The 27,423-nt window shown below is 39.4% G+C and overlaps 1 protein-coding gene across 2 annotated transcripts in view; it reads right to left on the bottom strand.

Moving 5' to 3' along the window:
- Window positions 1-22,467, bottom strand: part of RGS17 (regulator of G protein signaling 17) — a 103,512-nt gene extending 81,045 nt beyond the window's left edge. For both annotated transcript variants that reach the window (XM_046669891.1, XM_046669892.1), the window contains exon 1: window positions 22,378-22,467. The gene's annotated coding sequence lies outside the window, so the exon portion shown is untranslated. The remainder of the gene's footprint in view (window positions 1-22,377) is intronic.
- Window positions 22,468-27,423: the final 4,956 nt, after the last annotated feature.

The raw sequence follows: 27,423 nt of genomic DNA, 5'->3' as shown, positions 1-27,423 counted from the left end.
CAGACCCCAGATAATGCTAGGAAAGTCTGATGGGAAACCAGTAGGGAGCAGAAGAAATGTAACAGGCCAGAGCCACACTTTATCTGTGATTTTCTCAGGGATAAAACTAGCAAAACTCACACACCATCCACGTTAAGTAAAATTACAAATACAATGTATGTGTATGTATACAAACATATGGAAACACACAAAAAGACCAGTCCTAGACTTGTTACATTCCTAGAGATGTGATTTGGGCTATGAAGGAGTAGAATAATTAACTGTACTGGAACTTTTTATTTGATATAAGCGTTTAGTCTTTCCTAGTCAACAAAAAAGATGTTTTCAGGTTTCATACGGAAGTCACATCCGCATTACTCTGTAACCTCTTTGCATTTTTATTTTGGATCGAAGCATCCCCAAATGGAAGTTAATATTCTCGTTTTTTAATGGTCATATCAAAGGGAAAAAAAGAATCAAAGAATTAGTTGGCATAGGCTTGTGAGTTAGAAGAGTTTCCTAAATGTCAATCTGCTTAATCAATTATTCAGAGAAGGGAAAAATGAGGGTAGCTGAATTATACAGGTCTTAGAACTAGATCAACTGAATCATATGTTCTTAGTCTAAGGAGTGCAGATATAAAATGTAATAAATGTACACTCGAATCGTAGTCTTTGCCCAGAACCCATCAAGCACATAATGAAAACAGGTAGGACAGACAACTATCTGAGTTTCCTTAAAATTATCCAGAGATAGCTTATTGGCCTTCTTTAACCTATCTCACTCCCGAGGCTATAACCCAGACAACGTCCCAGAAAGCAGTGGCCCCTTAGAGTTCTTCCAGGCCCACTATGCATGTGGAGGAATTTAATCACAGTTGCCAACTGAGGCCTGGCCTATGCAGATGGATTCAAAAATATTTATTTTTCTGAGTATTACACTTTCTTTCAAATGCTAATAAGAGCCAAGCCCAAAACATTTTGGTGCCCTCCTCAAATAAAGGAAAAGTACAATGCAAACATTAGGCATTCTATTTTCATTTTGTACGTGTCTTGTTTTATGCATTCTATCTTAAAATATTTAATTTTAGCCACGGCCCTGATACTCAGTGGCTGGCACTTGGTAGCATCTCAACCGTAATTGCTGAATGAATAAAATGAATCATGCAATGAGCTTTCTCTACTGAAAATCATTATGAAAGTATAGTACATCTCAGAATTGTTATAGTTCAGTGAACAAAGAATGTGGCTAATGTGTGTAGAATTTCTTGCAATAAAATTAGCACTCTTCAGTTATTCTTTTCCAGTTCTGTTAACTGACAACGAGGACACTGCAACAAACCACAGATACAGAGGAGGATGTAACATATGAGTAATGACTGACTGCTAGATTATAACACTGCATTAGTAGTCACAGTTTAATAGAAAGTGTTTCAGGAATAATGGGCTGAAATGTTACATTTCTTTATGATGGTAACTTTAGCAGTAACTTTTATTCCCTTTGTGTTTATATTTTATTTAAAATAGGCCATAAAATATGACTACCCTTTGACGGAAGGCATGATAAGATAGTTATATTTCCATGGCCTTCCCGCAGAAGGCAGGGTGGAGAATGCTGCTTGGAGCTGTCGGTTTCTGCCACAGCCCATTGGCTCCTCCAGGATGGGGGAACCACATGTGCTCTCAAGAGCAGCTACTACTCTTTCCTCCTAGCAACCACGTTATGTTAAAGTGCGGTTGCTGAGGTTGCCAGGAGAGTCTTCTATTCTGTCCTCCATGACCAAGCCAAAGGGAAGACAAAGTGTAAACTAAACTGGAGGTGAAGATTCAGGGATAGGCACCCAGAAAAACAAAGGGCTCTCCTTTTATTATGAGGAAATAAACTGAGCAAATTACTCCATGGTTAATGCTTTAGGTAAATTTATAATTTCTTTTCTTTGGGGTAAAAATCAGAAAAAAAAAACCAATTTTAAAGACAACCTGCAAGATAATGGCTATTAAACATTTTAAGACAAAATTCACCACTTTCTCATTATTCATTGAAAGCCACTTTTTCCCAATAGAAGAGAGGAAAATACCTTAAAATTGTCAGAGTGACTTGAAAGATTCTGAACTATAATTACTATCTTGTTTCAAATATAAAGTTTTGAAGTAGATGCCACATTTCATTGAACTGAAGACATTGATTGTAAAATGCATACTGACTTCTGAAATGTTAACGTGAAAAAGAATGTGCACCTTAGATTTGTTGAAACATGGTATATGACCTCATTCAGTATTTCAATCAATTCTGAGATAAAATATCTTCCTCATTTATAGAAAAGGGGGAAAATTAAGTTTTCTCTGAGTCATACAGCTAATAAGCGATAGAGACAGAATTCAAATCCATATCTATTATGTTCAAACTCTTCATTATGTGATGTTGCCTCTTCAGTTCCTCACACAGATAATAAACAAAAATAGTTACCAGCTGGGACTGGCCCTACGGCATAGTGGTTAAGTTTGGTCCTCTCTGCTTCAGCGGCCCAGGTTCACAGGTTTGGATCCAGGGCACAGAACTATGGCACCCATCAGCCATGCTTAGGCGGCGACCCAACATAAAAAAGTGGGGGAAGATTGGCACAGATGTTAGCTCAGGGCTAATCTTCCTCAAGCAAAAAAAAGAGGAAGATTGGCAACAGATGTTAGCTTAGGGCCAATCTTCCACAACAAAAATAAATAAACAAACAAACAAATGAATAAGTCACCAACTAACTTGCTTATAGAACTTTATAGCTGCTGAAGTATTTGTCATACTTCTAGTAATTCACTGGATAGTACTAGCCTTGTTTGAAAAATGAGAAAAACTGGACCAAGAAAGATGGAATGACTTGCTCAAGGTCACATAATTGGAAAGTGGCAAAGCTAGGAGTAAAACTCAAGATACGTGACTCTTAATCCAAAACACGTCCAAATTCAGACATTAACCATCTATCAGGCTTGAAATTAGATCATGGACATAAAGATTATTCCAGAGAAATATATTTGTTAGATATATGAGGAGAGCTACTGCACGTCAGATGGATTCATTGATTTATTCAACAAATATTTATTGAATGGCTGCTTTCAGCTAGGCTCCCTTTTAGTACCTGGGATATAGTAGTGAATAAAAGACATAAAAATCACACAAAACTTCTAAGTGCTATAGAGAGAAACAAGGGGAGTAGGGAAAGGAGGGGGTGGTTGCAATTTTAAACAGCGGTCAAGGAAGGTGTCCCTGAAAAGGTGACATTTGAGCAAAGATAAAGGAAATAGGAAGGGAGCCACATGAATGTCTGTGGGAAGAACATTCCAGGAGGAGAACCAAGGGCCTGAATTGGGGATCTCCTGGGCCACTGCACAAACAGCTAGCAGGCCATATAGCTCAGGCTGAGTAGCAAGGCGGGGAGGGGGAGTGGAAGATGATGAGTTCAGAGAGAGATGGGGCTGAGGGGGTGGAGAGGGATGCGTAGACAGATGACAAAGGGCCTTGTGGGCCAAGGTAAAGACCTTGAGATTTACTCAGAGGAAAATGACAACTTTAGGCAGAGTAGCCTCATCAAATTTAGAATCTGGTCAACTTCAATGAGTCTGTCCTAGGCATTCCAAGTTTGTCTACTTTATCAGTCCAATTTAATCCTGGGCTACCTGGCAAATAGATGTTACTCTGTGTCTACCTTGTTATTGTATTATAAAGTGTGGCCTAGTCTAGAGATCATTGACCTTACAGCTTCACAGACAGCTAATAATTCATTACAGACATATTATCTGCGCTTGGCAGTTTAAGAAAAGCTTCCTTCCTCTCAAAAAAGACTTTGTCTCTACTCTCAATAAGCTTATAACTTAGCGGTGTGATCATAAAAGTCTGTACCAAGTGTTCCCTTGGGGAGGAGCAAGTGCAGAATTATGCCAGGGATAGCCAGAAGCAGTTATTGAAAGCAATATTTAAGGTGAAGTCTGAAAGGAATATGTAAGGTGAGGTTTTTCAAGGGAATAGAGGCAGGTAAAACATTCCATCTAGAGGTAACACCATGAGCAAAAACAAGACAGCTTATAATAGTATAGCCTTCTTTATTTATTTATTTTTTTTGCTGAGGAAGATTTGCCCTGAGCTAACATCTGTGCCAATCTTCCTCTATTTTGTATGTGGGACGCTGCCACAGCCTGGCTGCCAATGAGTGGTATAGGTCTACACCAGGAAACCAAACCCAGGCTGCCAAAGTAGAGCATGCCAAACTTAACCAGCAGGCCATGGGCCAGCCCCTGTATGGCCTATTTTTTAAAGATATATTCATTCACTCATTCATTGTGACTGGGCACAAAGTGCCTGAGAAGTAATAGCCACTGGGGGCAGACAGGCAGGGAGGAATCAGGGAGAGAGCCATGCAAAGTATTTGGATTTTATCCATAGGTGATGGGGAGACACTGCATGCTTTCAGTGTGTAGGGTGGCTTCAGGAGTCACGTGTTTGGTCATTCTGGCACCAGTGCGGAGGCCAGGTGGAGCCAAGTGAAAATGGAGGCAAAGAGGCTGTTGCAATAGTCCAGGCAAGATGGTGGTGGAGAGCAGAAATGGAGAATTGAGACAGAGGTAAGAAGTACTTGAAAGGTAGACTAAGCCCACATCAGAGATAGATTAGATGTGAGCAGGGTGGGAGTAGGGGGTCAAGGTTGACTGCTGGCATTCCAGCATGCATGATGGTGTAGATGCCACTCTCTGATGAGAATATGGGAAGGCAAGGGTTTGCCCATGAAGCAGACAAGAATACAAGTGTGATTGTTACGATGCGGGCAGTTTCAGTGGAGGGAGAGGTCACTATGAGGTGGCCACACAAGGATTCATGAAAGTCTTAGGACGTTAGCTCAGACCTTAAAAGATGGTTAGGATTTAGAAGGTGAAGGGAAAACATGTTCAGCATTCCAGGCAGAAAACAGTCTGAGCAAAGGCACAGAAGTGGCAGAGTAGAAACCATTTTCTGGAGGTAAGTGTATTGGTCTTTGTGCATAGGAGCGTGGTGGAGAAAAAGGAGGGAAGGAGGTTTATCCTTGAATGATACGGAGCCTGCATTTAAAATCTTCCTTTCAAGGAGAGAGAAGGCACTGTTTTGTAAAGCATCCAGGTCCACGGTTGATTAGCAATCCTAGATGACTATGGGAGCCACCGTAATGTCCTGATGCTATTGATAGGGTTCTTAAATGAACAGTACAATTCTTTGCCATGCTAGGATTCATGAGTTCACTGAGCAACTCTATAGCTATCACTAGAACTCAGTTCTCCTGAGTCCCATCTCAAGATTAAACAGACATTGCAGTAGTTTAGTATGCATAACTGCTGGCACCATGTTTTCTCCAAATACCTAACATTATAGCTATATCTGAAGAGTCAAAAAACAAGTTTCGCACTTTTTTAAAACTGATTTTATTTCACCATGGTCTTTCATTTTTCTTTGAAGTTAAATAAATTTTATAATGAATTTTTCGTACTGTTTGTATAAAACAATTACAAGTACAAAATAAACTTCATAAAGTCTATACTGTATTTTCTAACATATCAAGCACTATGATAATCAAATTTTAATTCCATCCAAATAACACATAACAAAAAATTAATATTCAAAAATCTCAGCTATAAAAATATCACTTGCTCTTGTTTAGCCTTAAATTATTGCAAGTGGTGGTGGAGTACTTGTAATGTCTTCTCAAGTCCATCACTGCAAAACAAATAAAATACCAGCCAGAGCACGAGCCACAGTTACTTATTTTCCTGAAATACATTCAGATTTTTTTCCTTCATTTCCCCTTGGCAACAGTCAGATCCCTAACAGCTCTTGATAAGTCATCATTTCTTGCTTCAGTGCCATCCTTGAAAACAAAGCCATCCTGTGATTCTGTACATGTCATTATGAACCAAGGCAAATTACAGGTGAAGGGGGAGTGCAGATTGCTCTCAATGAGTTCTTTCAGGAAATACTGCTTCTCCTATAATATAATTGGAAACTTCGAGTACATGTCAGTTATAGGGCAATCTGCTAAACACCTGTCAGAAAAAAAAGTACCACATCGCTCCTTGCAATTTTAAGCTGCCTCTGCCTCTTCTCTTTTACAGCTTTATTCATTTTGATTCATTTCACACCCATTCTGGCTCCGCACATTATACAGCTTCCATACATAATTTCTCCAAGAGCTCAGACACAATAAAACTACATTCCTATCTTGTTGCCTAACTATGCATTTCAGGAACACATTCCTTTTGGTTTTTCTACCTCTGTTAAAAATGATCTAAATTTTCTGATGTATCTCAGAATTCTTCTACTTCAGTTAATTATGTTCTGAATTCTCTGAAATGTACCTCAGAGCCTGGAACGCTAGGAAGGAAGTTTAGCAGCCGAAAGCAAGACATAGCTAAGGGAGGAAGATGAAGCAGGCTGCTCCTTCCTGGGAAATTCCTGGAGGGATGTCAGATTTCCAGCCTAAGAAAAATGAGCTCACTTCTCCCTCTTGTGCCCAGAAGTTTGGATGCCATCAGCCATCTAGTTCCTTGAATGAGAGAAGGCAGGAGAGTGGAATCTCCTTCCTCTAAACATTCATTCCAATATTTTCTGAACTGCAATTAATATGCTTGTAGTAGTACAATGTATTGGTTTAAATAGGCTGATATCACGTCATGTCAATTTTTAAAAGAATCAAGATAGAGAAAATTCCCATTACATTCCAATCTGATACAGCCACCATGCCTTTGGGACACCTTCACTTAGCCTCATTTCGCCTCATTTATTTGCATCTAATGTAGGCATGAAAGATGAAAGTGTATATATATGTATATATAAGTATGTACAAATATATAAGTATGCATAAGTACATAGAAGTATGTATATATATGTGTGTGTGTGTGTCTGTATAAAGCCTTGCTTTACAAAGGACTCCCTCTATGAGACAATTAAAAACATCAAAGATCAAACATATATGCCTCATAGAGGCAGGCATTTCTTAATTAATTATTTTATTGAGGTCATATTGGTTTATAACATTGTATAATTTCATGTGTACACTATTTATCAGTTTCTGTATAGACTGCATCGTGCTCACCTCCCATAGTCTAGTTTTTAATCTGTCACCATACACCTGTGCCCCTTTCCCCGTTATGCTCACCTACCACCACCTCACCCCAGTAACCACTAATCATGAATGAATCCTATCGTGTTTCTCTTTCTCTATTTGTCTTATTTTGCTTAGCAAAACACCCTCAAGGTCCATCCATGTTGTTGCAAATGGGACAATTTTGTCTTTTCTTATGGCTGAGTAGTATTCCATTGTATATATACCACACTTCTTTATCCATTTATCAGTTGAAGGACACTTGGGTTGAGGCAGGCATGTTTGTCTGTTTTGTCCTCTAATAAATCTCAATCTCCCAGAACAGTGCCTGGCATATAGAAGGAGCTCAAGAAGTATTCGTTAAAAGAGAAATTTCACTGGCTAAGCCATACACAAAAACTCTGTCTCTCAATCATTCAGCATGAGTCCCTTTCACTTACAACTTTTTTCCCAATCACTTATTCTTCATTCCCAGATTAGTCCTTGGAATGAAAGCCAAATGCACGGGAACATTATAAACAAACAACTACAAAACACTACAGATTATGAACTCAGTTTCTGCTTTGTGGTCTGGAAGACCTGCAGTTAAACACTGATTTCTTCCTTTCACTTTTACTCTCTGAACTTCAATTTCCTGTTTATCCCCCTACCTTTGAACGACAGTGCACTGTTCTGCCTTCAAATAAGAGAATGAACATATATAAAAATCTACCTTATTTCACCTTGCATTCAAAGGTTGCTTTCCTGCGAGTTTGTGAGGTGATTATTTTTCCTTGTAAAGCACATTTTCAGTTTTTAAACTTGTATTCTTACCTGGCCAAAACCACGCTAATTTACTTTTGCTCATTAGACAAGGGCAACACTTATTAGATTGGACATCCCCTTGTGCAAGAATTTAACAAATTATAATTAGGAAAGTCTTTACTTGTTTGTTTTAACAGTCTAACATTTGGTCAATTGACTAAATAATACCGTGAATATTACAGTCAAAACTCCTTATTCAGCGTACAAGGAAAATTAGATTGAGTATTTTTTATTCTGTCTTCTCCTAAGCTGAAAACACTTTCGCCATTTTGATGCTTCCAGTAAAGCCATTAGAGGAAAAACAATTTGTAATATTTGTCCCACGACATCTTTCTCCTGGCTATGAGTTAAATTATTAGTGATGAGGAGATGAGGGAAAAAGAACCCGTTATTTTTTCAGATTCAGTTTCAAGGTGCCTTTTGAGCTTATTATGCTTTGTGATTCTAAAATACCTTGTTTATTCATCATCTTGGGGAAATTCTACTATCTCTGAACTGCTAACTTTACCCTGGTCTGCAGAGGCAAAGCCCGAAATAGGGCCTAAATAATCTAAATTTCTTCCACGCACTAGGTTTAACCTTAAATGAATGAACGAACGAATAAACAAATAATATTATATGCCATTCCCTAATATTTGTTTTTATTTTGACACAGAAACATTTCAAATTTCCCAAGAACAAATAAAATCAGCGCTCCAGAAAATTCCATGGCATTTTCCCTGAAACTTCTTCATTGATAATTTTGCTTCTCATTGTCAACAAACTTCAGTTCTCTCTAAACCTAAGACAAATGTTTGAAAGGAGTTTTCCTTGGTCCTGCTACCCATCTGAGGCTGCTGTTCCCTCCCCTCTATTTGGTCCTCTGCTCTCCATAGTTCTTTCAAACACCTAGCCTACATTCAGCATGTTCTCTGGCTCACCTCCTAGAGGTCCAGATCAGCTGGTTCCAGTTTCCTCTCGAATACTAAGGGTCTCCTTTCAACTGGCACTTATGCTTTATTATTTGTATGTCAGCAACTTGATTTATATTTTAGGCAATTTCTATGCATTCCTTACCATCAACACACACACATGAACACACGCAGACACACTTTCACACGTGCAAAATCCACACACACAAGCACACACACGTGCTCTACTCCTAGAAAAGATCCTGTGACATTATTTATCCTAAAAAAGCCTAAGATATTTTTGAAAGATAGTCTCCAAAATGTAAATGGGGAATATTAAACAGCCTTATTCAAAGAGAGAGGAAAGAGAATTTGCCACAATGTAGGGCCCTTTGTACTCTTCTCACTTAGGCTCCACCCCTTAGAAACATGATCAATGAATATTCATGAACTTACCCGGGCTCTTTGTGAGTGGGAAGGAAGATGTATAGAGAATATGTGCTCTTCTTCCAAACTTCAGTGTTCTTAAAATTCCCAGTACAAAATGTGTCATTATCATAATCATCATCCTCTTCCCAGCACTACCATCCATTAGTTATCACATCGATACCAAGCTGAGTTCTTCCCTATTCACAAAACATTCATTCTTTCAACACATTGAGCACCTATCTGTTCCCAGCATTGTTCAGTGAACTAGTTTACATTCGACCTTGTGGGAGGAGGAAGGCAGATAATAAATGCAATAATTTAACAGAGCAGTAAATTCTATGAATTAAATAAGACAGATTATTGTTAGAGAGTGACAGATGAGGAGAGGGATGAAGAAGGGACAAGATTAGGCAGAGAGTCCAGAAAAGATCTCTTTGAAGAGGTGACATTTGAACTGGAACTTGACAGTTAAGAAAGATCAGGGGAAAGGTTTTTTTAGGCAGAGAGAGTGGCACGTGCAACGGACCTGAGGTTGCAAGGCATTTGGTGCCCTCTTTCCCCCATGTTCCTGGAACTACCCTGGTGTCTTCTGTCTAGGATGCCCTGCCTCTCTCATGCTGTCCTGTATGCTGATTTTTCAGACTCAGGAGTATTCAGATGCCCAACTAGTCTGAAATTATCACCGCCTTCCTGGCTTTTACAGACTTCTTCTTAATACTGCATACTTGACCTCCAAGGACTTAAAAAAGAAACAGCCATTCAAAGCAAGCCTGCATCTTCAGCAGAACCCTTGTTGACCCCATTGTCTAATATGTCACTATTTCTTATCTAAGAATCCATGGGATAGACTCTTCATAGAATTTAATGCCAGGAAATAAAAATTCTGAAAAAATGTTTTCTTTTATTAGCCAATGAGTTATAGGTAACCTGTCCTGTAAGCCTTTTATTTTGGCTGCCGGAATCTCAGAGCTAAAATGTAGCGCTCCTGTTACAATAACAATCCTATGCATGTTTTGTGGCACATTCATCCGCACTCCCCATTTACTTCTCATTGTGCCTTCTTATCGTTATTTTGTTTCATTTTTATTGCCCTGTGTGGAAGTGCTATTATTTAAGCGGCCTCAAATATTTTGCAAATAGATGATGTATAAATCATTAATCACATGTGTTGTCCAGGCAATCACAAGTAATTTCCCCACTGCAAGATCTAACGTGTTGTCTTGTTCCAGATCTTCACTTCTCTGCCGCATGACAGAACTCAGCTGCTCTTTCTTCTTAAATATGTCTCTCTTTACCAATCTTTTTGGATGATTACTATAAATATGAACAAAATTGGTTAAGAACAACTCCACTTTCTTGGTTTCATGGCATACTACAGTGTCTTCACTCTCTTTTTAGCACTTTTTTTTTCATCCTGACCATCTTATGTATGAATGTACGTATGTATTTTAGTTTCCTTCTCTTCCCACATGCCCATTCAATGCAGACATACTCCAGGATTCTATTCTAAGCTCGCATCACTCTCTACACTTTCTCCTTTGGCAATCATCTACTACTGTCACCTCTAAGTAAAAGATTTTCAAATTTTATTTCTAGCCCTAGCCTCTCTCTTGAGTTTGCATTCCAAATTCCCTGCAGCCATTTGATCCTTGGAGTTAGAATGAGGCCTTGTAGATCTTTTACCCTCCCAATCCTTGAATCTCCTCCATAACACTTCTGCCAAGAGTTTGTCTACCAAGCAATTGACAACAAACTTACCACCTTTCAAGGCAGCCCCATTTAACCATCCAGCTTTACTGTTAAAAAGTTATTTTGAATAGGATGGCAAAATCTCTCTCTATGACGTATGCCCACTGGTTCTAAGGCTATTCTAAAGAGTAACAATAAGAGCTAAGACACACTAAATGTCAAATGTGTGCCAGGGCATTGTGTATATTATCTCTGATGACTCTGCCATGTGGTTTTATTATTCCCATCATTTCATTGGGGCAATTTAAAATTAGTCTAATTATTTCACATGGCTCTTCTCCAAATGGTGAAACACACATATATTCTCTTTGGGAACCACTATACTCCAGGTTAAGTTACAAATTCCTCCAATCACTTCTCACATGAATTATTGGGTTTTGTTAATTTTATCGTCTGTATTGCAAACCTCTAACTGTGGTGTCCAGAAGGAAAGAAATTCAAAATAACATTCCAGTTGTGGTTTTAATATGCAGAATAGAACAGAACTGTCACCAGCTTCATTTTAGAAACTATGTGCCTCTATTGACATAGCCTAACATCATTCCTGTTGCTTCCTACTGAATCAACTAGGTTTTTAATCAGCAACCTGCTAAACATCTGCTAGAACTCTGATGGATATGTCAAACTATTTCCCAAACTGAGCTCAGCTTATTTCCTCCCTAATCTCTTCATCAGTTTGCTTTCTCTAGGTCTTAATGGCATCTGTATCACCCAGACACACAAGCCAAAATCCTCTATATTGGCTTTAAGGCTCCTTGGACATGTTCTTAATCTCATCGGTGACCAAGTCCCAGAGGCTCTGAGTCAAATGTTCTCACAAGGTCATCTTTCCACTGCATTAGGTTGAGCCTTTTGCCATTTCCCAGTAAAGGCCACATGTTCTTTCACCTGAACAGCTGAAATCCTGTTCCTGCTTCCCCTCTTCTCGTCACTGCACAGACCTGTTGAAGCAGCGCTCACCCTGGAATCTCTACTTACACAGCGCCCACGGGGCTCTGTGCCTATCAAGGGCCATTCTAGCTTTTCACCTTGATACCAGTATCTGTCTTCTTTCTGGCCTTATCATCCTGTGATTTCCTGCACATACCATATACTTCTGGAAAACTGTGCCGCAAAGTATTTTTCGAATTTTCCTAGTTCTGCGCCTTTTTAAAATTGATGCTGTCTTTGAGCCCGGGAGGCCTTTCTTTGCTTGTCAAAATTCTATCTTCCAATAATTTCAGAAAATGTCACAACCTCTATGAAGCTTTTGCCAGATCCTGGTCTGGCCATCTAACATTAATCTAAAGTTCCTGAGTTCCCACAGCATTTTATTTCTCTCCTAGAATATGATAGTAATAGCGATTTACATACATATTTTCTTTCTTCAACTAGTCTTTAGGCTCCTTAAGCCTTGGCTATGGCTTAGTTAATTTTACTATTCCCAGTTACAGACTAGGGCTCTAATTACTTGCATTAATTATGAATAAGGAGGCAGGAAACAAAAAAGGTGAAATTAATGACTAGCTGAACTTGCGGTAGAGTTGGAAATCTAATGCAAACACTTGGAAAATCAGACCAATGCAGGTCATATATACAGATGTACCAAGAGACCACTCTATCTTTCCAATATTTCTGCCTGCCCTTAATTGAATTTTTTAGATTGTGAGCTCTATGCTCAAGCACATGACCTCCTTTTTCTTCCCTGAGATCTAACCAGACTAGGACTCTCCCAGGGCCAGTGGTCAGAGGCCAGCACACTAAGCGCCAACATTGATTTGGGTTGTAACCAACAGCTTCACTGAGTAACCACTTTCAGTGATCCTACTAAGCCATAAATACACATTCCTTTAAAAATAATCTCAGTGACAATGAGCAGACGAACTTCTCCAAGCATACTTGTCACTCCCCCAAAGTCTTAATAAATAATTTAGACATTAAGTCCTTGCACTGCCCCACTGCTCAGTAAAACAAAGTTTAGCATGGGCATTTACTCATTGCCAGTATTTTAAAGCAAAATGTAAAGCTCTTTTTATATCACAAAAATAAAATTGATTTTATATAAGATGGACTTATGAGTTGATACATTTAAAAAGAAAAATATGAAGCAGAATTTCTGTCAATGTGATTGAATTTTGGTATCAACCACAAGAATTTTTAACTATTCCACATAACCTATGTCAGGTCAAGAAAAGTGCTTCACATTTTTTCCTTCCTGGAATTAACATTTATTTAATGAAATTCTACCTCACAAAACACCACTTGCATTACTCAGATGTTCGGTCAATGAAATTATTGAATTAATGTAAAAAAATTACCTTCTTAAGATTAGGTCACATGAAATCATGAAACTGGAAGTGGTTACATAATACAGCAGAGTTATGTAATAATGCATTGAATGATATTATACTTTAAGATATAATGCATTTTTAGCTAATACTCTTGTTTTCTGAGCCCAGACTTCCTGCTTTTTTACTTGACTTTCCTTCTTATCTCATTGGTACCTCCCCCTGTATTCCAGAATGTGTATCTTTTCCTACCGAACACTTGGCTATGGTTACACAGGCATCAGGCCAGTGGTTTCCTATCAGCTCACAAACAAAAAGGGGAAACACACCTACACTCAGATACTGACACACAAAATCATCTTTTCAAAATATTAAACTTTGGAGACAATTCCAGTGTATACGAATTTCTCTATCTCTTGGTTTTCAGCATTAAAAATGATATATAAATACATCCTTCAACTAAATCCATCATTTATATAAAGATAGGTGGGTCATCAGATATTGGATTTACTAAAGATAATTTAATCTAAACTATTTCTTCAACAGCAAAAAGTCATATTACTGGACATGAGCAGATGAGGAAAACATGGGGTTTAACAGCTTGAATCAAAATTGCCAACACTATTTACTCATCAATTAGCAGAGATATGACAATCAGGCCAGTTTATTCCTGATTACCAGAAGAGAATAAAACAGCAGGGATTTTTTTTTTTCTCCTGACAGATTTAACATTCAAGTTCTTGATACATTTTAAATTTCAGGCAAAAAATTATGTAACTATCCTAAAAATTCTATAAAATAACATAAACACCTGCTTTTCTGTAAAGTGTTAGATGTACGGAAAGAATTGGTACTCCTTGCTCTCCAAGTTATCTATTTAGAAATAATACTTATCCTAATAATACCACTAACAGTAATAATGAAAAGAGAGAAATGGGAAAGTCAAATGTCAAGCTTCGCAAACAGGAGGTAGCAAAAAATTATTCCAATTCACACTGTAATATTTAATACTCCAATTTACATTAGAGTATTTAATACTCCAATTCAAAACAGAACATTCAGTTAGTCATAACAGATTGTAAATGATATAGGTCATTGTATTGCTTTATAGCAAGTCCATGCCGTAGTGCCCTCATAAAAGACTCTTTTTTGGAACTGGCCCAGTGGTGTAGTGGTTAAGTTTGCACATTCTGCTTTGGTGGCCTGGGGATTGTGGGCCTTGATCCTGAGCATGGACCTATGCACTGCTCATCAAGCCATGCTGTGGTGGCATCCCACATATAAAATAGAGGAAGATTGGCACAGATGTTAGCTCAGGGACAATCTTCCTCACCAAAAAAAAAATAAATAAATAAAGATATTCTTTTTTCCTTTGCTTTTATCTAGTGAATCCTGATAATACAAAACTCACAGGTCACAGGTAAAATGCAGTATGGTAGTATTGAGTAGAAATAAATTGAGAAAGAAATAGGTTCAAACCTTAAATTAGCACATATGGTTACTTATTAACAGCCCAGTTAAAGGTTTAATGACAAGCAAGTTAAATTTAGCTGCAACGAGGGTTTAGCTTCATTCAAGTTAATTCATTCATAACGTCAATGCCTTTCATTACTGTATATAGGCAAACTAACTGTCTATTCACATCAATTTTCCAGGAAGGACTAGAAGTTTTTATCCTGATTCTATAAAGGATATCACATCTTCTTAGATCAGGATAAATCTAGTTGCCAGATTTAGAGATCACCTTAGTGATTTCAACAAGTAGGTGTTGAAGATGGTTTTCCTTCTCCAAAATCAAATGTAATTTTTTTTAATATGAAAGAGTATTCTGGATTTCTTGTCAACTTACTATATTACAAAAAGATTATTATCAAAGAAGCAACTGCAGTAACATCAGGAGAAAAATTTATACTATTTTTATTGCATGTATACTATTTTTATTGCATGTATACTATTTATACTATTTTTATTACTATTTCAAATGTGGGTTCTAAGGAAGGGTGGGGGTATCACTCTGTCTCCCTTTGCAACCCCCAACGTTTTCATATACCTTAAACCATATTACAATGATCTCTCAGGATCGCCTTTAAGTGAGGGGAAAAAAGGCCACTGCACATGTATGTGGACATTTTCTTCACTTTAATGAGGGTGAGTTGGGAGTTGGAGTGGGTTTACAAAGAGAGTCAAGCCTCATGTCTTTTGTTGTTTGGTCGTGATGATGGTTGTTAAATCAGCCACCAGGAAAGCCACTTCCTGCCTTCCCTTCCCCTTATCTGAGTCTCTGCTTAGCAGCTTTCATTAGGGTAGAGACCTCTACTACACTTTGAGGTCAATTAGCCTAAAACTGCTAAATCCTAAGGAAATCCTCGCTCATCCTTCCACCTTGTATTTAGCTGTGACTTGTAAACTTAGAATGGCCAGTGCTCAGTAGATAAACGCAAAACAATAATAAGTTGAAGAAGTTTCTACGTGAACTTGTGGAAAAGGGCCATGTTTAACTAATTTTTGCATCCAAAAATCATATCACAGAGCCTGGCATATAGCAGGTGCTCAAGAATGTTTATGAATGAGTGAATGTTCATTTAACTTTTTGGCCAAACAAGTTGATCAGGAAATGATAACATAGCAAACACATGGAGAGCAACTTCAACGTTAATAAGGATCCATTAGTTAAGACAAATACTGGCAAGAAATCTCTTTAAGCACTTATCATCTACATGATGTTTCTCGGGTTTATTTTAATTATTTAACTCTCCTACAGTATCTAACACTTGCGATAGTGATTGCCAATATATGAAGCATTTTTATGGGCAAAATTTCATTTAATCCTTCAACATTTTTGAGGTATGTACGATCAGTCTTCAGCTTTACAGATAGTGATATCAAGGCTCAACATGGATAAGGCCAAATCTCTGGTTATTTGAATCCAAAAACTGGGTTCTTTTTACAGAATTAGATTCTCTGCTTTTAAAGTCTCTTTCTTTCAAGGGCAATTTTCCATATGCGTTTTCACATCCTCTAAATTAAATATATAGATTGCCACTTTTCATACAGCAGACTTTCAAATAGTTGTTGATTTTGATTAACTGAAGCCTGAAAAAGTAGAAGTGTTGAGGGAAACAGGGTAGAGAGATGGGATGGTCTTCCTAGGACCAAAACTGACTCATGAAATCTCTAGATTAGATAGCCTTTCATAATACACCAAACAAGCCCTTGCATTTCCTTGAGACTAGAAATAAATAGAGAAAGTGTTGTCAACTTTTACAAAAGAGTTTTCCCTGGATTTAACTCACTATGCCACTGGGAAGAACCGAGATAATTAAAGAAATGAAATAAACGCTTACCTGCTCATTTCATTTATGTCATAATTTCCCTTGGGTTGTGTCTGTTTTATTGTAATGCCATGGCTCTTGAATTATAACCTTTGTATTTCAATAGCCAATCAGCAGTACTGTGGAAAGCCTGTGACCTAATATAAGGAAGTAAATATTTGCTTTGTGAACCACATTCATTGTCTACAATAAAATTATATTTATTGACACAGAGATTTTTTAAAAATCTCAAATACAAAGTTTAAGAAATTCAGAGAGATTTTAGATGCTTATTACTCAGGCTAGAATTTCAAGTATGAAGCATTTATATAATTTAATGGAAAAGTCTGCACATCTGGTAAATAGTAGAACAAGAATTCAAATCCAGTTCTATTTGAAACAAGATTTTAGATTCCACCACAGCTGACTGCTTCTCCCATAGGGTCTCCTAGTCGTCATAAATTTCAGGTTCATTATTCTCAATTACTGACATTTTATTATATTTGATAAACTGGAACCAACAATAATAATAAATTTTTACACTTTTTAGGTAGATTAATATCGAAAGACTTTAAAGATTTTCCAAACTAAATATTTAAGCTTGAAAGCACATTTCTCAAGTCATAGAATTTAAAATGTCAAAACCAGGAGCTTACAAGAGCACTGAAACATTTAAAACACTACAGATATAGAACTCATTAAAGTACTAGATTAGATTCTCAACTTTTAAATATTTAAATTTCACCTATGGCTTAAAATTTTGGATAGGATATGATTCTAATCTGACATGGTTTTATAATGAATTTAATTGACTTCATTCTGATGAGAAATTTCAATTAATGCCCTATGAGACCTCCATCTACTCCCAACTTTCCTTTCAATCTGGTTATCTCAGGAAAACTCGGAAGTTTTCTCCTCTCACACTGGCAACCAGCAGAAACGATCCATGAAAATCTGGGAACTCCTCCTGTACATGTAAGATGTGAGTGTGTGTGCACAGTGCCCAAACAGAAAAATGACAAATCCCAACTTTGAAGTGATTCTGGGCTTCTGAAAGGAACCGTGCACTTTGGAAAGCCCAGATACAGTGGCAGGTGGCAGTAGGTTATGGACACCATGGTAGCTCTAATCCTGTGGCTGATCCATCCCTAGCCTTTGGCGATGTCTGCTCCACTCCAGCCGAGCTGGAGTCCAGTTCAGCCCCAGTGATCTCTGTAGTCTTTGCCACATGTCTTCTTTGTCACTAAGCATTTCCTTTCTTTGTCTGCTTTTGTCTTTTAAAAAATAATAATAACATTAGTATTCAAATAAATAAGAAAAATCTAACAGAATACTAATGGAACAATGGGCAAAAGACTTGAACAAGCTATCCTCAAAGACAAAAAAAAAATTTTTGCTCACAATCATGTCAAAAAAGTAATCAGCATTATTAGTAGCCAAAGGAATAAAACTTTGAAAAACGTCATTTTCAGCTATCAAGTTAGCAAATTTTTTAAAAGATGACATCATGTTGGTGAGAAGTAAATGTTCTAAGCCTAAAGGAAAAAATGCCCTTTTTCTGCTGGTATGCAGACAAAATTTAGGCATAACGATGTATATTGGTTAAAACAGTAAAATATTGGAAATAACATAAAAGTCTAAAAATAAAGGAATGGCTAAATAAATTCAGATGTCCTATTTTGCAGTCACTAAGTTGTATTAAAAATACCAATTTTTAGTTTCTCGGGAAACACCAACAGAGTAATGTTAGTTTTCAAAAAAGCAAGCATGGAGTTGTACAACATGATTCTAATTCTTTAAAAAATGGTTCATTCATCCATAGGAAATGAACTGGCGGTAAACTGCCCAGTATTCTCAATAGCAGTTCTTTAGACATTGGGGTAATTATGAGTACTCAGTACATGCTGGGCACATGTTCAGCACTTTAAATACAGTGACTTATATTTCTGCTTACAAACATCTTAGGAGGTGGGTCTTTATTCCTGTTGTATATTTGAGGAAACTGAAGCTCAGAGCAGGTAAGTCACTTAACCATGGTGAGAAACTATTAAATGGAGGAGCCAAGACACAAGCCAAGGTCAGCTTGATCCGAAGCTCATGTTCATCATGTCCATGACTGCTCACAGCTAATTTAAACTTTCTGTTTTATACATTTTTTTCTGTGTTCTAGGGGAACCTAAAAATAAGCATATATTGCTTTTATAATCTGGAAACAAATCATAATATAAATGTTATAGTAAAAATATATATATTCACAGAGTGACAGTTCTAAAAATTGCTTCCTCCAAAGATGCAGGACCATGAACATGATCTTTAGATCTCAGGCTAGTGTATTTGATAATGAGCATGGGGGCTCTTTTAAAAATGTAATCTCGGGGTGCCGGCCTGGTGGCATAGCGTTAAATTTGTGCGCTCCTCTTCGGCAGCCCAGGGTTTGGCTTCTAGGGGCGGACCTATACACAGCTTATCAAGCCATAACGTGGCAGCGTCCCACATATAAAATAGAGAAAGATGGGCCCAGATGTTAACTCCGGGCCCATCTTCCTCAGCAAAAAGAGAAGGATTGGTGGCAGATGTCAGCTCAGAGCTAATCTTCCTCAAAATAAATAAATAAATAAATGTAATCTCAAATCTTAGGAGCCTTTTGTGAGTCATGTCAATTCTGCAAAATTTATTCATTTAAGAAATATTTATTTAATACCAGCTTTCTGCCAGATATTGTGCTAGGTGTTGGCACAATAGCAGGAATAACAGTCTAAATGACTTTCTTTGGATACCAGGAAAGTCTTTGGGGGATAAGTGAAGATAGGAAGAGACAGGGGAGGTGAGAGCATCCATCAGTCTAACGTTGAGAGTCCTGGCTACCTACATTTAAGAACTGTTTTACTTTTTTAAGCTTTCCATAAAAACTCATAATATACCAAGGTGGATCCAGGACACCTCCCTGGAAATGTCACGCAATTTTAAGCCTCTACAATGCATTTATACTTATATGCTCACTGTAGTAATCAGATGAAGTAAAATGCTTTTGAACATCACATGGCGTTATTCTCAAACATGGGGTGTACAGTGGTCCTTGCATTTGCCCTTCTATGTGGTGCTCCATCGTCATTGCTAAGTAAGCAGAGTTGGACATTCAGAAAAAGGATTCTCAACAGAAATGCAGTTGGATGGATTCCCATCCTTCTTGGTTCCATACCTCATTGTCCACACCCACCTTTCATTTTTCCAGAAAAGCCCATGTCTTTCAGCAAATGGACTTTTAATATGAAGGCCCATTATCTCTACAACTGTATATTAACAGGTAAATCCTTTCTTACTTTTTAGTCTATGAGTCAAACAGAATTTTTATCAATTTAGATTTAGATTCGGCTGTGATAATAAGGTCAAATGAGTAAGAATATGTATATTTCTCCTTTCCTACAAAGCCCCTGGCCCTAGTGGTGGGAAGTGTCAAAGAATGTTATATTATTATTATTATTATTATTATTATTATTATTTTTATTATGCAAAAGTGTAAGAATTCCATTGGAATAATGACTTACACTTCCAACACGAGTTCAAGTAAATTAGGATCCTTTAGGAAGATCCCCAAGAGCAAAGAGATACCTATTGAGAAGGGATGGCTGTCTGCCTTAGCATTGGACAGCAAGCTAACTCGCCCTGTTAATTTCCTTCTTTGGGGACTAAACACTGAGGAGTAACTGAGGAATCAGAGCAAAAAGGGTAGAAATTGGCACAACAGACACCTTATGTTATTCGTTCTGTAAATTAGGTGGTTTTCTTAACCTTTCAGACTACAAACTCAGGAGGAAGGATGAGTGCCCACAGCTCTGAGACCAGATGTCACTGCCACGGAGATTCATCCTATTTAATAAACGATACCATCCCATCCTTTTGTAATAACAAACACTTGTTTTCTCATCTCCAAAAATTATAAATAAACTACTTTCCCATGGTTTCTCTAAATATACTTTTTAAGATTATAAAAACAGTGAATAAATCTACCCTCCCATGAGTGTGTTAATTACTATTTTAGTTCATGCTAACAGAAGTAGCTTAATAGTGACTTAACTGGAGACCAAACTGCTCATTCATGTGAATTAATGAGTACAAATCACCTTTTCATTAGATATTAGTGCTATAACGTACATTTCATGGATACCCGCTACTATTACTACAAAGGACTTTAGAAATAAATACAATTTACTTAAAGTGTTTCCCAGTTTTCAAAATTATTTAATACAGATAGTGTCTAGCAGTTATGAAACCAGGAGAAAAACATTATTTTCCATTACAAGAGTAAAAATTGTTTCTCATTTCTCCAATTAAATGATTTTCGGAAGGGTTCATCACCCGGAAAACCAGTCTGTATGAACGCCGGAAATGCAGATGACATCTAGTCTCAGAAATGCTTATTCTAAATGGGAAGCAAGCTATAAGATTTCTCTCTATTATTTGTGATAGCCATCCCATGATGAAAATAAGCTCGCTGTAAAACAAAAAGAGAAAAAGAAACTAAGGGAAGCTCGCAAAGTTCCCTAGACAAACCTTCCAGTGACTCTTTTAAAGAAGGAAGCATTTATCAAAGGGTCAGAGAGGTTAGGAAAACTATGCCAGGAGCCAGACTCAGTCTTGCCAGAGCCACCGAGATTGTCCCAGGTGAGCCGGTGTCCTGGGCTCCGGATGGAGGCGGAGGGCGCAGCACGCGTCTCGCAAGGCGGGCGTCTTTTTGGCCAGGAGACCTCTGCTCTGTCCTCAAGAGCCCAGCGACCCCGAGGCTGGCACGGGCTGCCCGGGACGCACTCCCAGCAGCCTCCCGCTCGCGGGGAGCATCTCCCCATCCGCGGCTTCCGAGGCCAGCTCTGTCCCTCCTCCATCCTCAAGTCCTCCGACATTTTTCACCGAGACAGGAAGGTAGGGAGAAGAGGAAACGGCCGAGTGTCTGCAACCCAGCCTCTGCCGCAGCACAAGAAGAGGAGAGGAGGGGGGAGGCTATTAAACTGTGATTCCATGATAATAAAAAGAATCATCACCCACAGCAGGGGAGACTCGGATACACCCACCCGGGCAGCCGCTGGGGATCTGGTGGGCGTTCCTCCTCCTCGCCCCCTCGGTGGCTGTGAAATCTACCCCAAGCCGTGCACACAAGAACTCCCTTTTCTTCGACCAAGGGGAGGGGAAGGAACAAAAGAGACCCCCACTCCCTACATTCACAGACTCAGATTTTTTACCGATGCTCAAGGTATGCATTTTTGCAATCCCTTTGGCTTACACCTTCCCCACCTGAATAGTGCATTTTCCCAAAGGTAAAGAAAGAAAATATACCACGCTGAGGTGATCGGTCGATTGGACACTTAACGTTACATTCGGTTTTCTAACAAACAATCAGAAAAATCCCGCAGGACCTCGCGCCCCCCGGGGTTTCTGCCGCCCTGGGCCCTCTGCCGGTTCCCCGATGGCGCCCAGCTCTCCACTGGGAACCCAACCGAGGGTTCCCCGGGCTGGCAGGACACTCGCCCAGCCCGTCCGCAGCAGCTGGAGGGCGGCGAGCGGACCGCGCCGTGGCAGCAACGCCGAATGCAACTTCCCAAACCTGCGGCGCGGCCCCCGCTCCCACCCGCGGCGCGGCAGGCAGGCAGCGCCGAGACCCCCGCGCCCGCAGCCTCCCCCGCTAGGGCATTGGCAGTTGCACTCTCCGCCCCCTCTTTCCTTCACCTCCTCCCTCCCCCCGCCCTCCAACAACCACCACCTTTAAAAAATTCACCCATCGGTGCAAAGCAGACATTTTGATGTCATTTACTTAGCCCCGCTCGGTTTCAGACACAGCATCTTACCCAGTCGCCTGGAGGTGTGGGCAGCGCACCGATAGGTCCGGGGGCGCGAAGCTGGGCTGCTCGGTCCTCTAGCGGAGCCGCTTTGCTGCCATCCGCCCAACTTCAGCACCCAGCGGGCGAGGAGAGAGGGAGAGAGGAGAGGATGGAGGGGAGGGGAGAGGGGGCGGAGGGAGGGGTGGGCGGGGAGGGAGCTGGAGCCGCTCAGCAGCGCGCATGCGCCCTGCGGGCGGGCGCAGCCCCTCGCCCGGCACGGCCGGAGGTGCTGCTTCTTTCCCCGGCGCGTGGCCGCATGAGTCACGGCCCCGCCCCGCCCCGGGCCGCCCGGCCCCCGCGCGCTCGGCTCGGCTCGGCGCCCACGGTGCGGAGGGGCTCGGGGCTCGGGCGACTCGGGTCCGGAGCTTCGCGGGAGCCTCGGAGACCTGGGAGACTTTCTTGATTAGAGAGGCTCTCGCGCCCAGGCTCCTTCAACTTCACGTTCACCCGCAGCCCTCGTTATTACATCCTGCGCTTTGGGAGAATGCTTGAAACCAGAAGCGTGTCTCTAAGGAACAAAACTGCGCTGCAGCAGCGGGGTCCCAGTGGAAGCAGTCCCTGTGTAGGGGTTCAAGAAAGTGTGAAGTTAAGCAAGTTTTGCTTACCCAAAGACTGGACTTTATGAAGAGTTCTTTCCTTCTTGACGTCCTCACCCAGAAATCTGACCCTTTGCCCTGAGAATTCTTTCAGATGCTCTCTGGTCTGGGGCACGTGTTCTGTCTCAGGAGTCTGGACCACTGGAGCCAGGGTTTTGAGTGAGAGAAGCCGATGACCAGGCAGGAGTCGTGAATTATTAACAAAGGTGTTGATGCTTGGGGCCTGGAGTATCCTTCAGGGCCAGCTCGGTAGCAATCAGCGGAGCCCAGCTTGGTAGTGAAGGAGCGTTGGATGCTTAATGCATCATGAGCGCTAGATTGCATCTCCGATGATTAGATTGAAGTGTTTGTGAGGGTGAATTAGGGAAGCGGATGTCTTTCTCTTCAGATGTGACATCTGTGGGAAGAGGAGTGAGTTCCTGGCAGGAATGATTAGGCTTTTTCCGTATACCTATTTCAAACTGATTACTTGTAAATATATATATGATTTCCCATAGTTTTGTTATTTCATATATTCAAACAGTGTTATTTCAGTCTCCTTTACTGAACATGCTCCTGGCCCCTCACCTCCACACCTCTGCTTGAGTTCAGTGTGTCTCAGGGTTTGTTCCAGGGCCTCCTACTCTCACTACATCATGGCTTTGAGGACGTCTGCTCTTCCAACTGTATTCCCCGGACTGGTCTTGGTCTGCAAATTGTTCCTTATTGGTCTGTAAGGAGAGATAAGTACAGAAATTCAGAGTAAGATGTAGAAAGTTTTATAGCAGTTTGACATTGCCTGGGCATCTGAGCACATTAGTCAGTTGTGCTTTGCATGTTTTATTTTATTTGTAAAGTAATTCATTTTTGTTAGATTTTACAAAAGTATTGGTCCTCGACACATTGAAAGTAAAAACTAAAAGTCCTTCACCAAAAATGGTTTGAGTAGCACTGAATTCTGTGTAACTCCCAGATTTATGTCTTCAGTCTTGACCTCTCCCAGAGCTCTTTTATGCCCTCAAATACCTTGACAGCTCTATTTGAAGAATAATTTTAATAGTTAATATTTATGGAACAACTACTGTGTGCTGGGTACTGATCTAATGTTTTGCATGTGTTTCTTATTTTCTCTACAAGGTAGATACTATTATTATGTTTAACAGACATCTCAGAAGCAGAACTCCAGATATCCACCCGCTCCGAACCTGTTCCTCTTCAAATTGTTCCACCCTGTTACTCACGTCAAAAATTTAGAAGACGTCCTTGTTTTGTCTCTTTCTTTCCCGCCAACACCCAATTAATTAGCTGACCGTGTTGTCTCCACTTCCAAAATATATCCCCAATTCCTCCACTTCTCTCCCTCTCCATTGCTATAGCAATAGTTCAAACCTCTGTCATCTCATACCTGAACTCCTGCAAAAGCCACCAATGGGGCTCTTCTCCGCAACCCCAAAACTACACATTCTCCAAACAGTTCAGTGATCTTTTAAAAACGTAACCAGATCCTCATCCTGCTTAAAATCCTCCAGTGAGTTTTCATTGCACTTTAAATACAACCACGAATCCTTACCACAGCCTGGAAGGTTCTGTGTAATCTATTGCAGTCTAGTTCTCATACCATGCTCCCATAGACCATAGGTATGTGTGCCGTAGCCACGTCAGCCTATTTCTTTTACTCTCTTGAATAAGTCTAGCTTCCAGTACTTGTTCTTTCTGTCTGGAATCCTCTGCTCCTAGATATTTACATAGTAGGCTCCTTCATATCCTACAGTTCTCTGCTCAGATATCACTTGCTCAGGCTTTATCTAACCACTCCATCTAATCTTCCCCAGAGTTCTTCTCTGTTAGATCTCTTTGCTTTATTTTCTTCCGAATACTTTTCACTATCTGAATCAGCTTGCATTTGTTTATTATTATCTCCTCATCCCCCTCTAGAGTAAAGGATCTCAAGAGCTTTGTCTGTAGTTTTCACTGTACTTTTATCTCTACTGCCCAGAACAAGATTTGGCACATGGTACACACTCAATAAGAATTTAAGAAATGAATGCATGATTGAATGAATAAATAACACACTTAGAAAAACTATTCTTTATTTTTCCTGATACTTCTTTTGGATCCTCATTGCTGCCTGCTGTTTGTTTTCCAGAAGTGCACAGAGAGACCACATTGTTTCCTCTTCCCACCCTGTCAAAGATGACTCCACGCAATGGCACACATTAAAACTAGATGTCAGAGTAGTGTTCCAAGAGCCAACTTTGAAACAAGCATACTCAATAAAAAAGAGATCCTTACTTCCATGAGCTTCCCTAAATTGTAATAATGGCTGGGCAATTTTTTGCACCTATGACCTCTTGGCTATTCTGCCAATAATTTACATGCTGAAGTCAAATGTAACCTCTTGGTGACTTTCTTTCGTGCCTGTAGTTCATCGTGTAATCCTTTATGTGTTAGCGAGAATCTTCAATGACAGTGTTCTAGGAACTGGACATATCGCCCACAATCTGAATGTTGAACAAATGGGTGGAACTGACCACAGCTTTAATAACCTTCACCTCGTAGAGTTTGATCACTTGCAGTCTGTGTGTATAACTGGGTCTTAGGAAATATCTGCAACACCAATGATACCTGATGATGACTAGGTCAACAATTCAATTCAATAAACTTTATTGATGTCTACTATATGCCTGGTATTATGTCTTCAAGTTGTTTGCAAAAAATGTAAATGTTCTATAAAATTATTATACATGACTCAGAAATGGATTCCAGTTCATTTTAGCCATGGGGATGTCTTCTCTTTACACAGAATTTCAGAGCTCATTGGGCTTATGGTCATTCAACAGCTGTGTGGTAACTGTGGAAAGCAGCACTGGACCCTGATCATTTCCATACGGTTATGAATGTGTTTTTCAAGTACAGAGAATCTGAATACAGCAGCAGCATTTTGGTATAATGACTACACAGGAAGGCAGGCAGGAGTTTGCAGGCAAAATATTGGCAGACGGAAGATATTGGAAAAGGACAGAGCATCAAAATCTTTACAGTACCTTTACCCATAGTTAGGGGTATTTGTCATCATTAGGAGACCTGGAATCTACCTCAGTGTTTGGTACCTTTGAAAGGTTATTTCAGGAAGAAATTATGTAGCAGCTTTACATTTCATTCTCTCTTTTCCCACATGCTCATTTATTTAAAAGCAACTGTTTTACCTTTGAAAAGCAGAGGGAAAGGAAGAAATTTGCTTGAATCTAAAAAACGATGACTGCTCGATTCAGGCAAAGTTCTCCAGAGTGGAGTTGGAAGGATAGTTAAAATATGACTGCCTAAACACACTTTTTCTTTACTTTTAGTAAACAGGACTTATCGTGTTTTTTAATCAAGCCTTAGAGACATGCTCTTCTCAGGGAACTTATTTACATAGAAAATACTTGTGTTTCTTCATCAATATTTGAGGGAGATGAGAGAAAGAAAAGACAGTCTGCCTCCTAAATATTAAAATGAGATATAATTAGAGTTTTACATTTTATATGTGCTTTATTTTTTATAAATTACTAGTTATTAATGTTTCCTTAGTGTTTAACTTATCAGTTTTCAACTCAAAAGACTCAATATTATTCTTTCAGAATAGCATGAGTACATTTATATCTCAGCGTTATGGGATGAGTCCATGGAAGTAGATATAAACACCTTGTGTGTGTGTTTTTAATCAGCTATGCCCAATTTTGTATATCATAAATTCCCACAATGCTTTGACAACATAGAGTTGGTTCTGAGTCACCCTAAGTACTTTACAAAAGTGCTCTTTAGTGAACCCCGGATATTCACATCCTCTTTGGTTCAACAGATCTATCATATAATATTGGACAACAATCCTCTGCTTCTCTGTGGAAAAATAGCAAAATGTTTATCTCACCTAGAGAACATGATGATGTTCAATTATTACTGTCTTATATCTTTGTTGATGGAAAACATTTCTTTGTGTATGGAAAACAATTCCAGAACTTAATGGTCCATGCTATATTATCTTGAGATTTTTGAAGGTTCCTAGACGATAGTAGCTGGATTGTGGAACAGGCTTCTCCTTTGTCAGATCTACTTCCAGGATTTGGTAGAAGGAAGGGTGGAGAGAGGCAGTGGTTTGATCTCACAGTAGTATCTCACATCTCTGCTATATTTTGATTCATGACAGTGTAAGTTCAGAGATGTGTCAGGTTAATGCAGATCTTTGTGTTAATGTGTGTGGAGAAGGCTGGTTTGCTAAATATGTCTGGTAACTAGAAGGGTCCAGGTGACTAATTTTTGAGTTCCTTGTTGAAATACACTAAAGTTGCAAATCATAAGATCTATATTTACATTGCAAAATTTTGTTAAAGGTTCTCTGGCGTCTTGATTTCCTGTGAACTAGTTTTACAGTGTGAGTATGTTAGTGTATGAAAGTCCT

This window comes from Equus quagga, chromosome 8, assembly GCF_021613505.1.
Source record: "Equus quagga isolate Etosha38 chromosome 8, UCLA_HA_Equagga_1.0, whole genome shotgun sequence".
In the NCBI taxonomy this organism is placed as follows: domain Eukaryota; kingdom Metazoa; phylum Chordata; class Mammalia; order Perissodactyla; family Equidae; genus Equus; species Equus quagga.
This window is presented reverse-complemented; position numbering and strand designations above follow the sequence as displayed.